The sequence below is a fragment of the Peromyscus californicus genome, unplaced genomic scaffold (genome assembly GCF_007827085.1).
Source record: "Peromyscus californicus insignis strain IS unplaced genomic scaffold, ASM782708v3 Scaffold_3__1_contigs__length_106647218, whole genome shotgun sequence".
In the NCBI taxonomy this organism is placed as follows: Eukaryota; Metazoa; Chordata; class Mammalia; order Rodentia; family Cricetidae; genus Peromyscus; species Peromyscus californicus.
This window is the reverse complement of record NW_026294551.1, coordinates 83,027,627-83,047,140: the sequence shown is the minus strand read 5'-3', so window position 1 is coordinate 83,047,140 and position 19,514 is coordinate 83,027,627. Positions and strand designations below refer to the sequence as shown.

At 38.4% G+C, this 19,514-nt stretch overlaps 1 long non-coding RNA gene across 1 annotated transcript in view; it reads right to left on the bottom strand.

The window, feature by feature from the left end:
• The window catches only part of LOC128122809 (uncharacterized), a 176,838-nt gene that overhangs the window by 49,003 nt on the left and 108,321 nt on the right, over positions 1-19,514 (bottom strand). Inside the window, exon 2 of the long non-coding RNA XR_008222499.1 lies at positions 12,950-13,022. This is a non-coding gene — a long non-coding RNA (uncharacterized LOC128122809). The remainder of the gene's footprint in view (positions 1-12,949; positions 13,023-19,514) is intronic.

The window sequence follows — 19,514 nt, the reverse complement described above, 5'->3', positions numbered from 1 at the left end:
AGAGCTGTAAGATTTGATGAGAGAGAGAGAGAGAGAGAGAGAAAGAGAGAGAGAGAGAGAGAGAGAGAGAGAGAGAGAGAGAGAGAGAGAGAGAGAGAGAGATGTGTGTGTGTAATAATAATGGTCAAAAAAAGAGGTCATCAAACTGAGAGGGGGTTGGGGGTAGGCATGGAAGGGATTACAGGAGAGTACTTGGGAGAAATTGGAGGGAGGAAAGTGAAGTGGGAAAGTAATGTAATTCTATTTTCATTTAAAACATACTTTAAATAAGATTTGGTATGTGGCTCAAAGCAAAAATAGTGTGTTGACCAGAGAAGAGATGGATACAACTGAAGCAATAATAAATAAAAATAAATGATCATTGTAAAGCAACAAAAGCCTTCTGAAATATGATCCTTGAAATGTGTAGTTCTAAGTTAGAGTGTTTTTTTTTTTTATTTACCTAGCATGTGCAGACCCCAGATTTGTCCCCAGAAAAGAAAAAAAAATATTTTTCAGTTTCAGACATTCAGTAAGTTTTCACTATATAGATGGCCAAAAGAAAAGATTCTCCCTCTTTGTGCTATAAATAACCAACTCTGTAGTGTTTCAGTCCAAAGTGGCTTAGTTCCTTATATATCATTTAGAAAATACATTTACGACTTCTAAATTCTAGAGCTAAAGCTCACACCAGGCAACCTGGCCACTTCGTTTGATAACCTAATGAAAGACATTTAGAGAATGCCACTCTAGAAGAGACAGATGAGAGTGTAAATGTTGGGCAGAAAAGCAGAGACCCACACGGAAACAATATCACTAGCCCACTATTTGGGTGGAAACACCTCAGGAAACCTTAGGGACTCACTGGAAATTAAACAAATGGTGCCATCTGTATATTGGGGAGATAGAGCTACATGTTCGTCATGTCTAGCTTGAAGATATTCCTTGATTTCTCTTACTATGTTGCCAACATGAATGCCTGAAAACTGCATGTTTCACAACTATCTTAGTTATTTTTCGGTTGTTGTGATAAATCACTCTGACCAAGAGCAACTTAATGGGGGGATGTTTAGTATTATTATCATGCTATTTACTTACATTTCTGGGTTATAATCATCATTGAAAGAAATCAGGGCAGGAACTTAAACCTGGAGGCAGGAACCATGGCTGAACACTGCTGCTAGCCCACTCTCTGGCACACTCTGGGTTTGTTTGTTTGTTATAGCCTAGGACAACATTTCTAGGAATCATAGCACTTACAGTGGATTGGGGCCAGCCACATTGATGAGCAATCAAGATAATGACCCACAGAGATGCCCATGGGCCTATGCGACCTTGGTAATTCCTCCACCAGGGTTCCTTCTTCATGGGTTACATTAAGTTGATAAATTAAATTTCATTAGGATATTCTGATATAATTATAGCTCAACTATCACAGTAGAATAAAATAAGTTTGCTAAATGGCTGAATCTCTTCCAAGTTGAGCACTCCAACTTTGTCTTACAGACTTAATATATCAGATGCCTTTCAATAATTAAAACATCAGCTTTCGAGGCCGGGCGGTGGTGGCGCACGCCTTTAATCCCAGCACTCGGGAGGCAGAGCCAGGCGGATCTCTGTGAGTTCGAGGCCAGCCTGGGCTACCAAGTGAGTCCCAGGAAAGGCGCAAAGCTACACAGAGAAACCCTGTCTCGAAAAACCAAAAAAAAAAAAAACAAAACAAAAAAAAAAACATCAGCTTTCTATTTGGGAAAAATAAATGTACTAAAGTATTCCTATAGTATATATCATCCTACTCAAAATCATACTAAAAAATCAGCCCTATAAATATAGTACATTCCTTTTTCATATATTTTGAAATAAAAACAATTCCTTAAATATTTGATACTTAAACACATACAAATACACACATACACACACAATTTGTGAAAGTCTTCTGTTCATAAATGACTGCAATTTCAACTTTAGAACATATATTTTGTGAATATTTGTTTCCAGATCCGTGCAGCCTCTGAGCAAATAAACTTGCTGGCAAATTAATAAAAGAATTTTAGAGAAGGTTACAAAAGTTTAAACATCCGTTTGTCTGTGTTTATCCAACTCTGCAATCTCTCTTGTGGATATATTAGATTTGTTTGCATTTTTTAAATCTCATTACAAGTTTTTGAAAACAGGAAATTGCTTCTGCTATGAGAGATCAATGTGCTCTTGACTCTAGCATTCAACAATGGCTTATCTATGCCAAGTGACAATGGAGATGGGGGGGATAGGAGAATGATTTTGGTTCCCTAACAGGTTTTGCACAAAAGAAAGTTACTCAGCAGTAAAGAGCAAAGTAATTATGCATTTTTAAAGTTAATGGTGCTCATCCAGTTCCCCAAAGAGGCATAACCCTCAGGTTCACGCCTACTTTGATTGAAGAAGGGAAAGGATTAACAAGGTCTCACAATATCAAAATTAATGTATTTAACTTAGTGAAAGCTTATACTATACCTTGTAGTCAGAAATACTGAAAGAAATAAAACCAAAGCCTCTTAAAAATTTGGCCTAAAATATAAACTAAACCCTGTGAAACTGAAAATAGCTCCAGAAATTGAAGCCAAGAACACATCATTCTATGTCATCTCAGTCAGGAGCAGCATGCCACGAAATGGGTAAAGTCTTACTTTTCACTGAGCACCTCTATGACCTCTTCTAACACAGATCCATGGTGTGAACAAAATACATGAGGTCACTTCTGTCCCTATCATGTTGTCTAGGTTAGTATCTGTATTTCACCTTTTCCTCCCTTTGGACAATTTTATAAATTTCCAGGATTCAATGCTAAAAGTCAAAGTTCTCTTTAAGACTGCCTACCACATTCTTCCTAAGAATCCCACATGCAGTCTGGATGATGTATGTTTAAATTCTAACAAAGCATGTGCCTGCCTTCCAATGCATCATGAATCTTAGAGAGTCTTATTAATAAAATCAAACCCGGGGCCAGTTGTTGGGGTGAAATGCTGGAAGGTCAGAATATCAGAACAAGCCACAGCTATCTCACCTCGCCAATTCCTCAGCTGGTTCTGTTTCCTCAGACTGGAAGCTTCTGTGTCCTCATCCCAATGGCTCTCAGCTGAACTGCTGCTAGAAGCCTGAATGCTTAACTAGCCAAAATGCTTAACCAGGCCAAATGCTTAACCAGCCAAATGCTTCTAGTTTCTGGTCCTCACGCCTTATAAACCTTTCTGCCTTCTACCACCACTCCCTGGGATTAAAGGCTGCTTTCTGGGATTAAAGGCGTGAGTCACCATGCTTGGCTGTTTCCAACCCGGCCTTGAACTCACTCTGGAATGCTAGGATTAAAGGCGTGTGCAAACATTTTCTAGCCTAAGTATCTTGTGGCTTTTCTGTTCTCTGACCCCAGATAAGTTTTTTAAGGTACACAATATTTTGGGGAACACAATACCACCACATTCCAATAAGGATTATCTTGTATTTTTAGCTTGATGATCATCACAGCTTTTCATAAAGCAAATTATATTGAAATCCCTTATCTAATATGCACCTTAGAAATAAAAACTTCAATAATTATTAGTACATATGCTGCAGAGTCTGTTCCCCACCCCCAACAACTACATACAGACACTGCCCTGCATACCACCTCTGCTTTCAAGGGTACTCAGTTAAAACATAAAATTTCCAAAAAGTCCAATAGTTTCTTCTTATTATGATTATACCACCCTCCTGTCAAAGTTGTCTTGAAAAATATCATATTTTATCCTTAAGTTATTCAATCCCTGTGATCCTTCAGTGACTCCTTTCACCATCAAAATAAGATCACAAATAGAATGACCATGGTGTGTTTTGGTGAATCGAGTCTCATTTGAAGCTGCTCCTCTCTCAGATTTCTCCTTCAGCCCTACTTCTCAGCTTGCAAAAAAAGACGCGTAAAAAAATCTTTTTATGATTGCATTCTAATACTTCAAGGTACTTACTCATCATGACCTCAACATAAGAGCAAATCTAAAAATATTCTCCGTTTTCTTCTACCACAGAAGACAAAGCAGTAAGGTCTGTTCATCAAGACAAATTATGTCTGTCCCATAAGACAGACAGGCCCTCTTAAGCCAAAGCAGCAATATGAAACCAAGAGAGTGAGAAATTCACTTAGTCATCTGACATTAATTAAGGGGAGAACCGGGCTCTGAGTTCTAGCTTCCGCATCCTGCACATGCATGTACACACATACTAATTTTCCATAAATTCCCAAATCCTACTTTTAAACCTGCTATTTAGAGAATAAGAAAATCCCGAACACATTGTTTTCTAAAGCTTATTAGAGATATAAAATGAGGGAGATTAAATAAATTTAGCAATGTACATGCATTTTACTCTCGAATTTCTTTCTGAAATTAGCATTTTGTTAAATTGCTAATTGGTTCTTGAAAGTCTGAATTCTCTTGCCTATAACATGAAGTGTGAAGGATTCCTTCTGTAGGAATAAATGCTGAAATTATCCATTTTTCCTGGTAATTAATGAAGAAGCAATCAGAAAGTCATCACTTATACAAATAATTTAAAAAATTAGAGTTATCCACCATCTATAACAATATTTCACCAACAGAAAAATAGAGATTATTTTCAAGTCTGAACAGAGTATTTATTTAGATAAATCAAACTGTGGCTTGCATGATATTTTCTCCTACATTAAGGATAGTTGAAATAATAATAATAATATATTTTTTTAAAACAGTAGAATGTAGGATAATAGATAGACATTTGTAATATCCCCCAAATAGTTTATTTATCAGTAATACCAAATAGCTTATGCATGAAAATAAATCAAAAGAAATTTTAGAAAAATTTTTAGAAGAATAAAAATGAAAATATAGCATGGTAGAATTTGCAGATACAAGAAAAGCAATTCACAGAGGCAATGGGCATTATTAACTCATCTTGTTAAAACAGACAAAAAGTTCAGTTGATGAAAGTCAAGACAAGATGGGAAATTTAACCAACATGAAAAAGCAAAGCAAATTCAGGAAGTTATAAAAGGCAAAGAGAACAAATCCACAAGCATATGGAGGAAATTAAGGAAATAAAATAACACTGTGGGCAACTGAGAAAACCGAGAGGACCAAAATCTTAGTGAAACCAAATGGCTCATTGAAAGAGCAACAAAATGAGCAAATAGCTCAACTGATAAAAACGATAAGGTACAGATTGAATTAGAGAAAGAAACTGAGACAGAGGGTTGTAGTCTACAGCCACTTAAGAGTTAACTAGAGAGTAACGGCATAATTTTATGCCAATGACATCATTGACTTCAGACTAAAAATGGTACATTCCTTCCAAGTAATTTCAGTTGAGGAATTACATTCATGATTTTAAAAAAAAAATCTTCACACAAATGTGGTAATAATACTATTGAGTCATAGACTTTCTAATCTATATAACTTCAAGCTGGAAATAAAAATGAAATCCCAAAAAATCATCACAGGACATTGCTCTTTTCATACTTTCAAGGAAATGCAGCCACCCTAGGTTTCCATCAATGGAGGAATGGATAATGGAATTGTGGTATATATTGACTAGGATTTTATTCAACCATAAATTACAAGATTTATAGGAAAACAAACAGCACTGGAAAATGTTACAGTAAGAAGTAACCCAGGATCAGAACAGCAAATAAAGTATGATCTCTGCCATATACGTATTCTAGCCTGTAATTGATTAGTGTATATATTCAGCTGGGAGTAAATGCAGTAAGGGTCAGGGAACTGGAAAGGGGACTGTGAGATGCTTTAAGGGACAGGGATGAGGGAGACAATAGGAAAAAGCAGGAAGGGTGGTAATGGTGAGTGTAAAAGGGTATAGCAGAAAAACATGGACAATCAGCCAACATGATGTATGAAAATGTCATGTTGCATTCTAAATTAATTTAAATAATAAAGATAAAATACTTGAAAATTTGACATCAGAAAACCACAGCTGGACACAATGCAAATATGAATGGACCATGATGAGCCCAGCTTCAATGAATTCATGCATCTACATCACAGCTCCTTCAGCTCCACCTCAGGAAACATCAGGAAAAATTGTATGAGCTGTAATCCTAGGAAGTCTGTTGTGAAACAGTCTTTCCTAGAAATGGCTGCACAAACAAGACTGGAACAGTAGTAATGTCATTGGACATATTAATGTGGGTGAAGAAAAATTACTCAGGGTCCCAACCCAAAGCAAAGAACTACAGGCAACCAGCAAATGACTGTTTAGAGAAGGAGAGTTAGCCTCTCCCAGGGATGACTCCCTTATTTTCTAAGGCAGACTAGTCAGCCCTGAAACCTTAGACTCACAATCAGCAAAACCTGACTGAGCAGGTTGTACGAAATATTTGTGCATACACCATGTCTGTGTGTGTGTGTATCTGAGTGTGTAAAAATAACAACTGAAGAAAAAGAGACTATCAATTTGAAAATGAGAGGAGAACATGGGAAAGGTTAGTTAAAAGGGTGGTATCCAGAAGTGGGCAGGAGAAAAGGGAAAGGGAAAAGTGATATAATTCTATTTTAATTAAAAATATTTTTACCAAAAATAGCATTTGTTTTTAACTTCATTATAAAATATAGGGTCAGCATGACATAGTAATGTAGAACTCATCGTTACTCTAATAAGCAAATCAAACATATTGTAAGAAAGGAAAACTGTTTAAGAAGGCAGGAACAAAGAAAAAAAAAAAACCCTGACTGCCCCCACCTTCACTTAGTGTAGAAGTGAAAACATATCAGAAAAAAATAAAAGAACAATCTACTCGCACATACTGGAACATCAAAAGCACATGTTAACTAACAGAAGCCAAGAACAAAAGATTGCATATGTGTGCTGCTCTTTGTATCTGTCATTTTAAGAGCTGTAAATTTCTAGCAGTCAGGGGAGCGATTGCGAGGGAGACGGAATGAGAACGCAGCACTAGTGTTAAAAGTTACATGATGATACCAGAGCGGACTGAGTGCTTGCACTAACAGCAGCAGACACACAAACGAAAATGGAGAGTCCTGTGCTAAGTCTACACAATCACAGTGAAAATTCAAGTAAAAAAAAAAAATCAACGCCTAACTAAAGATTTCTCTCTGAAATCAAAAGATCTCCCTCTCCCTGAATCAATATAATGAGAAAGTATCCTCTGCTTCAAACTTTAAGAAAAAAAAATTGCAGCCAGAATAACTTGACATTCATCAGTCAGCTTTACTTCTATGTTTTGTTTCCGCAATCCCATCTGAACACTTAAAACTTACTGAGTGTCACTAACCACTGGGATATCTCACTTGATTTAAAGTATGGAGTTGTCTCAATTTGTGAACCAAAGGCAATAAAGTGACCAAGACATAATTAAGCAGGTCGAGGCGATTCCAACAGAAGCCTGAAACCTGAGTTCAATCCTGAGATCCCACAAGGCAGCAGAAGAGAATGACCCCTGACGTTTGTCTTCTGTCCTCTGTAAGCATGCTAGGTTATGTAAGCTCCTACACACACACACACACACACACACGCACACACACACACACACACACACACACACACACAAATAAATTCATAAGTAAATAAAAGCTGTTAGCTTTATAAATAAATTTGTATTTGATTTTGACTTTATATTAACAAGACTATGAAAGACCACAAAAACATGTCTGATGTAATGAAAATGTTCCATGCCATAACTTTGGTAAGAGTTATAGCACTATAGATACATTAGTTAAAATATATTTAATTGTACACTTAAACCTTATAAATCATATGTAAATCATGTATCAAAATATTACGTTGAGGGCTAGAAGTTTTCTAAAGGTAATTAGTTGGATTCATTTACTAAATGACAACTTCCATGGAGCAGTGCCAACATAATACTGTGAAGGAGGTACCCAGACCAAAGAGTTTGCTTCATTTATTTCAGACAATTTGGATCTAAAATATTGTATATATATTATACATGAAAGAACGACATAGCTTCTTATATTAGTGAAAGCATTCTTACGTTTAATGATATTTATTAAAGAAGTAGTCATCAAGAAAATAATTCTAGATGCCAATGTTCAGGAAATTTGGCTGACAGACTTTATCAAATGTTACATGGCTCTACTACCTTTTATCATGGGAATGTCTACTGGGCAGATAAGCCTATAAGATAATCTCTTATACAGGTTGTGTATGTGCTGTGAAAAGGGAACCTCTGAAATAGACTGTGTTTCATATTCTTTCTGATAAGGTTATATGTATGCCCAAGACTGTGGTGAAATATTTTATTGGTTGCTACAGTGAAGTGCAATAGATCGCAACTTATCTTTCTTCTGACCTTAAGTATAAATGAAAGACAATAAATTTATTTCAAGGCTTCACAGAGAATAAGCAAGGCTAACCAGAATAGAGGTTTAAAGCCTCTTCCAATTCACATTCAGAACCAAGGCAAAGTAAGAAAAGAAAGGAATTAGAATTTCCCTTCCTGTTTTTAAATTACATTTATTAGTAGTGACCATTTGTATTGTTTATCATGTTTTATTTTGGCTTTTGAGGAAAAAAAAGAGAAGGGGCAGCATTGACAATAGAGGTCCATCCTTTACCATGAATGTATGAAAGCTTCTAAGTTCTCAAAATTACAAATGGAAAATTTTGAGCTTGGAATAAGGCATGTGTCAACAGAGGTTAAATAAATGACACAAACAGAGCTTCAGAATTGAGCTGAAGAGCGCTACAATGTATATATAACAAAGTCTAGGCCCACAAACACTGCCAAGCAGTGAACTGCCATGTCTGTTTACACACCAAACTTAGGAACTTCTTTCTAGTTTCCTCTCAGTGAAATCTGAATCCCCAAACTGCGGGGTTCAGTGTTAACATTTATTTCTTCAGTGAATAGTGACTATTCATGTAGATCCTTCCTAAGAAAGCCTGGAAACATGACTGTTGCAAATCCTCTTACTGCAGATTGGCACTCTACTTTAAAAACATAGGGTGATGAAACACGATTAAAAGGACTGTTAAAATAAAACATCCTGGATTCTAATTGCTGTAATCAGCAAAGTAAACATGAGGCAGCCAAGCAAGAAAGCAAAATCATCTCTCTGCCTATCATCACAGGTTCTGGTCCACCCAACTCTCTAAAACACACACTACCATTTGAACAGTGCATACATAGCAAGTGACTAAAGAGATATCTAAACCATTCTAGAGTTACACGAGGGCAGAGCTGTATTGAAATAGAGCCTGTCTGCAGAAATGGAATGCAAATAACCGCAGTGGTCTTAAAACTTACTTTGTGTACTCTTATTTATTTTCAAGTTTTCTTATTTGATTAGTTTAATCTCTGCATCTCAAGGTAACTGAGTCTTTCAAATCTTCTTTGTAGTGTGACAAAAAAAAAAAAAAGTAACAGATTTTGTCAGTGCTTGTACTTTTTTTCCAGCCAGCTTTCCTGAGAATTGGTAACACATTGCTTAATTTCCCATTATTTTCTATTTCTTTTCTTCTTCTTTTTTTAAGTGGAGGGTGTGTTACCTCTGGCATAATAATGTAACCTCCATAATTTGCTGTAGAAAATGGTTTTCTTTAATTTTTGATGTCATTGCAAATTTAAATGCATCATTTTATTTCATGCATTTAATAATATGTTAATGTAGTAAAATAAGTTTTACTTAAAGTTTTTGCCCTTTCATCCCAAATAGTTTTATATTTTTTCCAGAAAGTAGGAAATACATAATAATAAAAGTGTGAAATGATGGTAAATCATTTCTGTCCCTTCATTTCATAGTTCCTTCCTCCACCACTGTGTAGTGGTATCAATATGTGACATAATAGTGACCTTTCTCCTCTCTGGGCTTGCATAGCTTCTCTTCTGTACTTGTCTTTCATATGTATGTCTAAATAAATCTTGAAAGACTCCGTAATAATCTCATGAACAATGTCTTGCAGGAGGTACCACTTTTGTGGTAGTTCAAGGCTAATGAATCCTGGCTTCAGATTTCTCAAATTTCTCCCTCACACATACAACAGTAGGATATGCCAGTGTCAATCCTGAATTGCATCTTTCCTAAAAGTAGGACACATGCAGGGAAAACAGGCCGATGGAGGCACAACCACAACCATTTGCTCTCATCACTTTTAGAGCCAAATTTCCACAGCACTCTCACTTGCTTTGATGCTTCTACTCATTGAAGTCTATCTGAGTTTAAATTTCCAGATAGGTAAACAGTCATGTGGTACACACAATGGAGGATAATCACCTACACATAGAAATGGTAAATCCTAATATTCAGATATGTGTACACATACATTCATAATTAATAACACATGTTGCAATAAAGAATGAAATCTACCTCTGGTGGAAACATCCCATTGTCTCCTCCCTTAAGAGTTAATCTAGTTGGGCCTGTCAGTCATCTGCTGAGAGATAACCACTCAGAAGTTGGCACCACATTAAGCCAAGGTAAATATATGGGAGAAATAATTATCCCTATACTAAGATAACTGACGTTTCTTTCCCAGAATTCCCTTTGCCCAGTTTAATCTCTTATAGGGTTATTGTCATGTAGAAGTGACCTTCTTTTCTGAATAATTCACAAATTCTCTTTTCCTTCTTAACTGTATCTTAAGCATACTTTCCCCAACAATCTGGGGCTCCATTCTTTCTCTAAAACTTCGCTGCAAGCCTGTGGTTGCTAGTCCACTGTGGAGACCCACAGAGGTTTCCTAATGAGAGCTGACCTTGCTTTACCCAGGAGGTAAAGTGAGTGGAGTGACAGGACCACTGGCGTGGTTACCAGGTGTTTAGAAGAGTCTGCACATGGCTGTGCAGTAAGTATGCTTTGATCTAGCAAGGGGGAGGTCTTTTGTCCCACCCTTTAGCATTGTTATAAAACACCCTTGAAGAGACAGAAGGGACTGGTGAATTTTGATCCGGGTTCTCCTGAAGCTATCATGTGTTTCTGTCTGTCTTATCTCTGCTATCTTTCTATCTAAACGTTTCTTATTTCTCTCTCCTCCTCATAGGAACCCTTTGAGGTGGGAGCTGGCCTCCTACAGTCCACCATGGGGCTGATCTTCATGTTGGCTTTTCTCTTCCTATCTTCTTCCTGTGAGCGGCAGTCAAGATTTCCAGTTACCTGACCTGGGTTTGTTTCTTTTAAATTCTAATAAAATTGCCATCAAGTTTCCTTGAACCTATTCTTAAAATCTTCCACCTATTAGACTAACAATCCCAAGAGAAGGTATTGTTTTTTCCTGCTAACATGTGGCAACTCCACCAAGATGCCCCCAAAGTTTCTAATAAAATTTTGACCCAGCTCTCCTGTCAACATTAATCTCATTATCATTATCATGGAAAGAATGAACACTTCCTACATCATAACCCCAGTATGGTAGTTTGAATGTAATTGGCCCCCATAAGCTCATAGGGAGTAGCATTAACAGGAGGTGTGGCTTTGTTGGAGTGGGTGTGGTATTGTTGCAGGAAATGTGTCGGAAGTGTGTCATCGAGGAAGAGGGCTTTGAGGTCTCATATGCTCAAGATACCACCCAGTGTCTTAGTCTGCTTGCTGTTACCTGAAAGATGTAGAACTCTCAGCTACCTCTCCGACATCATGTCTGCCTGCACACCATCATGTCCCATCATGATGACGATGGACTGAACCTCTGAAACTGTAAGCCACCACCTCAATAAATATTCCTTTATAAGAGTTACCTTGATCATGGTGTTTCTTCACAGAAATAGAAACCCTAACTAAGACACCTGACTACAGGCCAGAGTTGATTTGGAAAGTTTACATGACATGAAGAAGAGGCAAATTCTCAGTTCCTCCCTTGGCAATTTCAAAACCAGCATCTTTCCAATATCTGAGTGTGTAACTGGAAACTCAGGAATTCCCAGGCATGTTTTCTAGGTTCCCAACAACAGTCATTTGTTCAGTCTTCTTTATCTTTGCAGCTTCCTTCTGGAATGCTTTCTTAGACTGCCAAAGCTGATGGGTCAAAGTTATCTCCTTCATAATTTCCTTTCAGTTTGAGTTCTAAGTGAACTTTGAACTCTGCCAATCAAATATACTTGAAGAAGACAAGAATTCAGAAATGAATTTCGGAGAAGGAAGATGGTAGTTTTACTAGTGGAGAAGGAAGATGGCAGTTTCACCAGTGCAAACTGGGGGAGATGGTGGCTCTTTGACCAGCTTTGATACATTAGCCTCCAGCAGTTTTCTTGGTAGCACAGTTCTGAAACGTAACGTTAACAACCACTCTTGGAAACTAAGCCCAGGTTCTAACTTTCCATCTCCCCAGTAAATCATAAATTACTTAATAAACTAATGAATCTCTTTCTCATGGAACTAGCTAAGGGGATTGTTTTCTAAAATCATCCTTGGGGCAAAATTGATCTGTAGTGAGAGAGGAGTAGAGAGAAAAAGCTGAAAGAAGACCAATGCTTTCCTGGCTTCCTAGATCCAGTGTGTCCTGTACCAAGAAGCTAGCCCATTTTCTTTGTTTGGTTGGCTGTTTCTTCATAAACTGTCCCGGCCAACCAACTTTACTTGCTGCTTTTAAATTAGTTTTGGTTTGGTTTCTATCAATTTGACTAATAATAATAATAACTTATTATGAATAATTAAAACTGATACTGATTAAATGCCCATCTAATTATTCAATTATAAATTCTAATATGTATTTCTCAATGAGCACTTTAAATATTTGCATTCAAAATTCCATCTCTTTAAGAAAATGCAATTTTACAAACGTTAATTCCATTCAACTATACCCAAGGAATACCCTGCTAAGCACATTGATTACCTTCTTAGGAGAAAGGGCAACAGTGAGTGCTTAAGCATATTTCTCACAGGCCGTAGAGGTTTCCTTTCATTGATGAACATTAGCCACCAAAAGATACACACAGGGTCTTAAGGACTTCAAAGGATACTGAATATTGGAAGATTCAACTACTTGATCAAGTACTGACCTTTGAGCAAATCTCCTTCCTTCTGTGTCCTACTTCCTTTAGGGACCGGAAGAGGTTCCTACAACAGCAACATCTGGAGAATAAAGATGAGTTAACATGTACAGGGATGTAAAGGGACATTCTGAAAACTTCATGTCATATAGACAGTCTGGAATTAGTATGGGGCAAAAAAACAATTTAGTCAAAAAGTACATGAATAAACAAAAAAATATCAAATGTCTTTTTCATAAAAATCAAATGTCTTTACTAACATGAGTCATTTCTACTGAAATAGCAAGGAAGAGGTCAAATAGAATTATTTGCGTCAAACTGTATATGTGTATCTGTGTGTGTTTCTCTCTTTGTATGTATCTGAGTAATGTATATGCATGTATTTGTATTTATCTGTGTGTGTTTGTATATCTGTGTGTCTATGTGTGGTTATTTTTACTTTGGGCATAGGACTTAGTCTTAAAATGCATTTCAAAGGAGAAAGCATTCTCCAGCTTAAATTTAGCTTTGGAAAAATCAATGGAGAAGAAATGATTGTTTATCTTCTCCAGCATATAACCACAGCATTTATAATCTCACACAGCAAAAGATTCTTTTTCACAGTTGGTGAGCCTCTGTCTAGAACAAATCAAATTTATCATGTCCATTTTGTATTTTGTTGTCTTGTTCTGTAACTGATGTGTTGGTTTTGAAATCTCAGTGACCCTACATCTAAACCATGAATTTTCAAGAAAGAAATATGACTCATCTTTCCACATTGTATTTTGTCCTTTTATTTCTTTTCCTTCTGGAAAAAAAACATCTGTAAAGATTTTATGATGTGAGTGACAAGGTCAAAAATGTTTAGTGATTTTGCGTTAGAATCTATCTTACTGTTAAACAGAGGGGTACCAATTTGAGAAATGTAATGGACTACCTCATTTTAAAATATCTCTGTCTCCTTATACTAGAAAATTCAGACAATCCTTATTTCATCATTGATAGTGTTAAGCCTATAGAAGACTTCTTATGAAATAATTATTTTTTAGAAACAACTTTGAGCATAAAGAAAATTGAAAAAAAAAACCACAGCCATTAATAGATGTCTATGATTTATTTACTTACTTATTTATACTTTGCCTCTCTGTTGTTGTGATAAAGCATTGACTAAACACTTTTAGGGGTGAAGGGGGTTTATTTGGCTTAGAACTTATGCTTCCCAATCAAGAGAACAAACTCAAATGGAAGCTAAAGGACTTTTTATTTTTTTAGCTTAGTTTAAAAGAAAAGCCAAGCTAGAAACCCCATCCAATGACTGAGGGATCTGGATGCAGAGATCCCGGGTGGAGCTCCGGGAGTCCAATTAGTGAGAAAGAGGAGGGTTTATATGAGCGAGAATTGTTGAGACCAAGGTTGGATAAAGCACAGGGACAAATAGCCAAACGAATGGAAACACATGAACTATGAACCAAGGGCTGAGGGGCCCCCAACTGGATCAGGCCCTCTGAATGGGTGAGACAGTTGATTGGCTTGATCTGTTTGGGAGGCTTCCAGGCAGTGGGACCGGGTCCTGTGCCCATTGCATGAGTTGGCTGTTTGAAACCTGGGGCTTATGCAGGGTCGCTTGGCTCGGCCTGGGAGGAGGGGACTGGACCTGCCTGGACTGAGTCTACCAGGTTGATCTCAGTCCTCAGGGGGGGCTGGGGGGAAGGGGAGGGGGGCGGGAGCGGGGAGAACAAGGGAATCCGTGGCTGGTATGTAGAACTGAATTGTATTGTAAAATAAAAAAAAATGAAAAATAAATAAATAAAAATGAAAAAAAAAGAAAAAAGAAAAAGAAAAGCCAAGGGACAATCGAGCTGTAAAAACCTCAGCAGATGCCCAGAGAAAAATGGAGGTGAGAAGGGAAAGTCTATGCCATGTTAGGCTAGCATGGGGGTAGAAAAGTGGGATCTAGAGAAAGAGAGGGGAAGAGCAAAATGTTGGGGAGAGGGGAGCGAGAGGCAGAGCAAGAAGTATTAAGGAGAGTAAGCTTAGAAAGAGGTAGTAAGAAGGTAAGCAGTCACACACTTTTCTGACTTTAGGAAGCAGGCAGACTTAGGACCTTTACATGGCTGTGGCCCAGAGGGTTCTGTATAAGGGCAGGGATTCTGGGGAAGACAAATCCAGTACATTAAAGAGTGGATTACTCAGTCTGTCTCTAGCATGACTTAAGGTGAGCCCACCCTCGTACAGGTGGTCCCTCAGCCAAAGTAATGGCCAAAAGGCTTTGAATAATCTACATGCTAAGTGATTATCTCATTCTCTAGATGACAGAACAAGGTGGTTTGCATTTCTAACTCTCTGGGGAGCCATTGTCCTCACCTTCACTTTCTGAGTCCAAAGGTAAATTGGTAGGTGGGGAAATGAGGCCTCTCCTCAAGCCTTCCACAGCCCATTTTCTCTTGAACAACTTTCTGAATTGGTGTATGAACTTGCACTACTACCACATTCAGTGCGATTTTCCTTCTTTTTACTGAAAATGGTTTCTCCCTCCCCCGCCTCACATAATAAGTCCCGATTATTGTTTCCCTCCCTCTCCTCCTCCAAGTTCTTTCTCAGCTCCTTTCCCATCCATGTCTGCCCCCTCTCTGTCTCTCATCAGAAAACAAACAGACTTCCAAGATACATATATTTTATTATATATAATATTATATAAAATATATAATAAAATATAATGTAATAAGATAAAAACCACAGTAACAATACAGCAGAATGAAACACAACAAAGAGAAGGAAAAGAGCCCAAGAACAGGCACAGGAAACAGACATAAACACAGAGACCCATTTATTATTCTATACCCAGAAATCCCATAAAAACACTAAACTGGAAGCCATCATCTGTCTATACACAAAGGATCTGTAGCTTAAATAGACAGCAAGAACATAAATAAAATTAAATTAAAATTAATATAAACTTAAACAAACAAATAGACAAACAAAATTCCTGACACAACCTTAGGAGACAAAGGACCTACACTGATAATCTTGAGTTCATTTTCTGTTGGCCAACTACTGCAGGGCATGCAGCCTACCCCTAAGTATAGCTTCTTTCCCCAGTGAGACTCCCTTGGAGGAAACTAAATTTTCATTTGCAAGTGGTTATCAGTTGGAGATAGCTTCTCACGTAGGGATGGCAGCATGTGTTAACTTCTCCTTTCTGCTCTAGGACCCATCTGGTACAGACTCATGCAGGCCCTGTGAATGGTACCTCAGTCTCTGTGAGTTCCTATGTGCATAGATCATAGTCATTTTCCTTGATTGGTTGTTCTCATGAGTCTAGGTTGTTTGGGGATTCGTATTATTTGGTGATTTCATTTAGATCTCCTTCACATATGTATATACTTTAGGAAGCTACTACTGTATTAGATTTTCATACTACCTCTCAAATGGCCCTTAATTTTAGCACTCTCTCTCTCAGTATTTCCAAATAATGGGGAAGACAGACTGGATATGTCTTGTCATCCAATGAAGCTTCCAGTACTGAGAATGTGCTGCATCTGGTTGAGTTGTTCACCAAAGCGGTGCCATGGGAATCCCCAGACAACCCACGCTTTTGCCAAAACTATAGGTTTGTCTACGCAGAATGATTGAACATGGTGAAATCAAACTGGTGCCTACTAGATCCTTCAACTCCACATGCTAACTTCTTTGCTACAGAAAGGTTCTCTGTAGCACAAATCTTAAAAGTTTTTATTAATAAAATCAAACCTGATGCCAGGTATTGGGGTGAATGCTGGAAGATCAGAGAAGCAGGACAAGCCACAGCCACCTAACCTTGCCAGTTCCTCAGCTGATCCTGTTCCTCAGACTGGAAGCCTCTGTATCCTCATCCAGAATGGATCTCAGCTGAAATGTTGCTCAAAAGCCTAAAAGCTTAACCAGGCTCTAGTTCCTGGTCCTCACGCCTTATATACCTTTCTGCTTTCTGCCATCACTTCCTGGGATTAAAGGCTCACTTCCTGGGATTAAAGGCGTGAGTCACCATGCCTGGCTGTTTCTAGTGTGGCTTTAAACTCACAGAGATCCAGATGGATGTCTGCCTCCCAAGTGATAGGATTAAAGGCATGTGCTACCACTCACTGCCTAACCTATATGTTTAATATTGTGGCTGTTCTCTTCTCTGACCCCAGATAAGTTTATTAGAGTGCACAATATTTTGGGGAACACAATACCACCACAGTTCTCTGCACACTACCAAAGGAAAGATCTAAAAACCAACCCAGCCACAAACTCTTTGATCTATAAAGGTGTCCTGCTAGCAAGATATGCAAGTGCAATGCTGGCACGAAGCTGTGGGAGTAGCTCCACTATCTGATTTGACTCAAGTCTTACTCCATGAGATGGAACCCATACCTGCCTCTGCTCGGGTGACTAAAATCCTGAGACGAGGTAGCCCAGGGACCTAGGGGAAAACCGAATAGTCCTGTTCTACTAAAAGAACTTAGAAGGAAAGTGATTCCTAATGACATTCTGAATACACAACGAATAGGGCCTTGGTCAGCCATCATCAGAGAAGTTTTCCTCCTGCAGCATGTGGGAAAAATGCTGAAACTCATAGCCAGACAATATGCAGAGAAAGAGAAAGAGAGAGAGAGAGAGAGAGAGAGAGAGAGAGAGAGAGAGAGAGAGAGAGAGAGAGAGAGAGAGAGAGAGAAAACCTTGTAACATTCAACCATGAACAGGATGTCTCCATCAGATCCCTCCCACCAGGGCTCAGGAAACCCAGCAGAAGAGGAGGAAGAAAGAGTATAAGAGCCAGATGGTGTAAGTGCCTGAACTTACTTCTGGGCCAAAGTTACCTGATATGGCCGGCAAGAAATTAAACCAGATTTGGGTAGTATGGGCCAGTTTTTACTGAGAGCAATCAGACCTTTCATACCTTAATCAGAAATAGAATATAATGGCAATTACCAGGATCAATACGGTTTGTAGTTGCTAGGATACAATGATGTTTGCAAACTTTACAGGGTACACAAGATTAATGTCTAAGACCAATTGTCCTGTCAAGTTTCCATGCTTCCCTGACTACCGAGAGACACAAAATAGCCTGAACACTTCACTGCCTGAGGGAGTGCCTTGGTTTCTCAAGAACTAAATGACACACAGTGCCCTAGGAGCCACGGAGAGTAACCTGAAAAAGCTATGATGCATGCCTCTCAAAGCAGAGGGGATGAAGGACACCAAAGAAACAAGATCCTCTAAATCAACAGGGTCAATGCGCATAGGAACTCACAGAGACTGAGTTCAAAGAGACAGCATGCACAAGGCCTATATGCATCTACACCAGATAGGGTCCTTGAGCAGAAAGAAGTTGACACATGCTCTGATCACTAAGCCAGAAGCTATCTCTGATTAGTAGCCACTCGCAAACGAAAATTTAGTTTCCTCCATGGGAGTCTAACTGGGGAAAGAAGCTATACTTAAGGGTAGGCTGCATGCCCTGCAGTAGCTGGCCAGCAGAAAACGAACTCAAGGTTATCAGTGTAGGCTCTTTGTCTCCTAATGTTGTTTGTATCAGGTGCTGTATTTACTGGCAGCGAAAACAGACCATAAAGTAAAACAAAACCCACTTTAAGAGTTTATTTTGGGGTGTGAAGAGAGAGGGGGTTCCTGGAGGCAGCCTCTGGAAGGGAGGTGGCAGAGAGAGAGACCAAGGCGTGGGCAGAGTCTGCTTTTAAAGGGAGCGCAGTGCATACATATAGGGGCGTAGGTAGCCACGCCAAGCACGCATAGCCATGATGTGCATGTGCATGGATTATGTAAACTGTATGGCCATGAGACCCTAGGGTGACTAAGCATTTTGCCTGAATGCTGATGGCGCATGCACAGCTGTGGGACCCCAGAAGTAGCTAGAGGATGCCAGAAATGCTAGCATCAGGAATTTTGTTTGTTTGTTTGCTTAAATTTACATTAATTTTAATTCTTATTTCATTTTATTTATGCTTTTTTTCTGTCTATTTAACCTGCAGGTCCTTCGTGTATAGATTATGGCTTCCATTTTAGTGTTTTTATGGGATTCCTGAGTGTATGAACAAACAAGTGGGCCTCTGTATCTATGTCTGGCTTTTGTACCTTTTCTTGGGCTCTTTTGCTTCTGTTTTGTTTCATTCTTATGTATTATTTTGTTTTTTAGTCCTATTATATTGTATTTTATTTTCAGCCCTTAGCTTCCTTTTTGCTTTGCAATGAGATACAGAAAGGGGATGGATCTGTATGGGGAGAGAAGTACTAGACGGAGGGGTAACTGTAATCAGGATGAATTACATGAAAAAAATATATTTTCAATAAAAGGAAAAAAAACACACACACACAAAAAAAGCAAGGTAAACACAAGGTGACGCAGCTGTGGAGTAGTCCTCTTGTACACTGTAAAGACTTGTCATTTGAATTGGTTTAGTAAAATGCTGATTGGCTGGTAGCCAGGCAGGAATTTTAGGCATCACAACCCAAATAGGAGAATGATAGGAAGAAGAAGGTAGGAGTCAGGGGAGATGGCAGTCAGCACAGGGGAAGCAGGACACGAAGAAAATGAGGTAACAAGCCATGAGCCCCA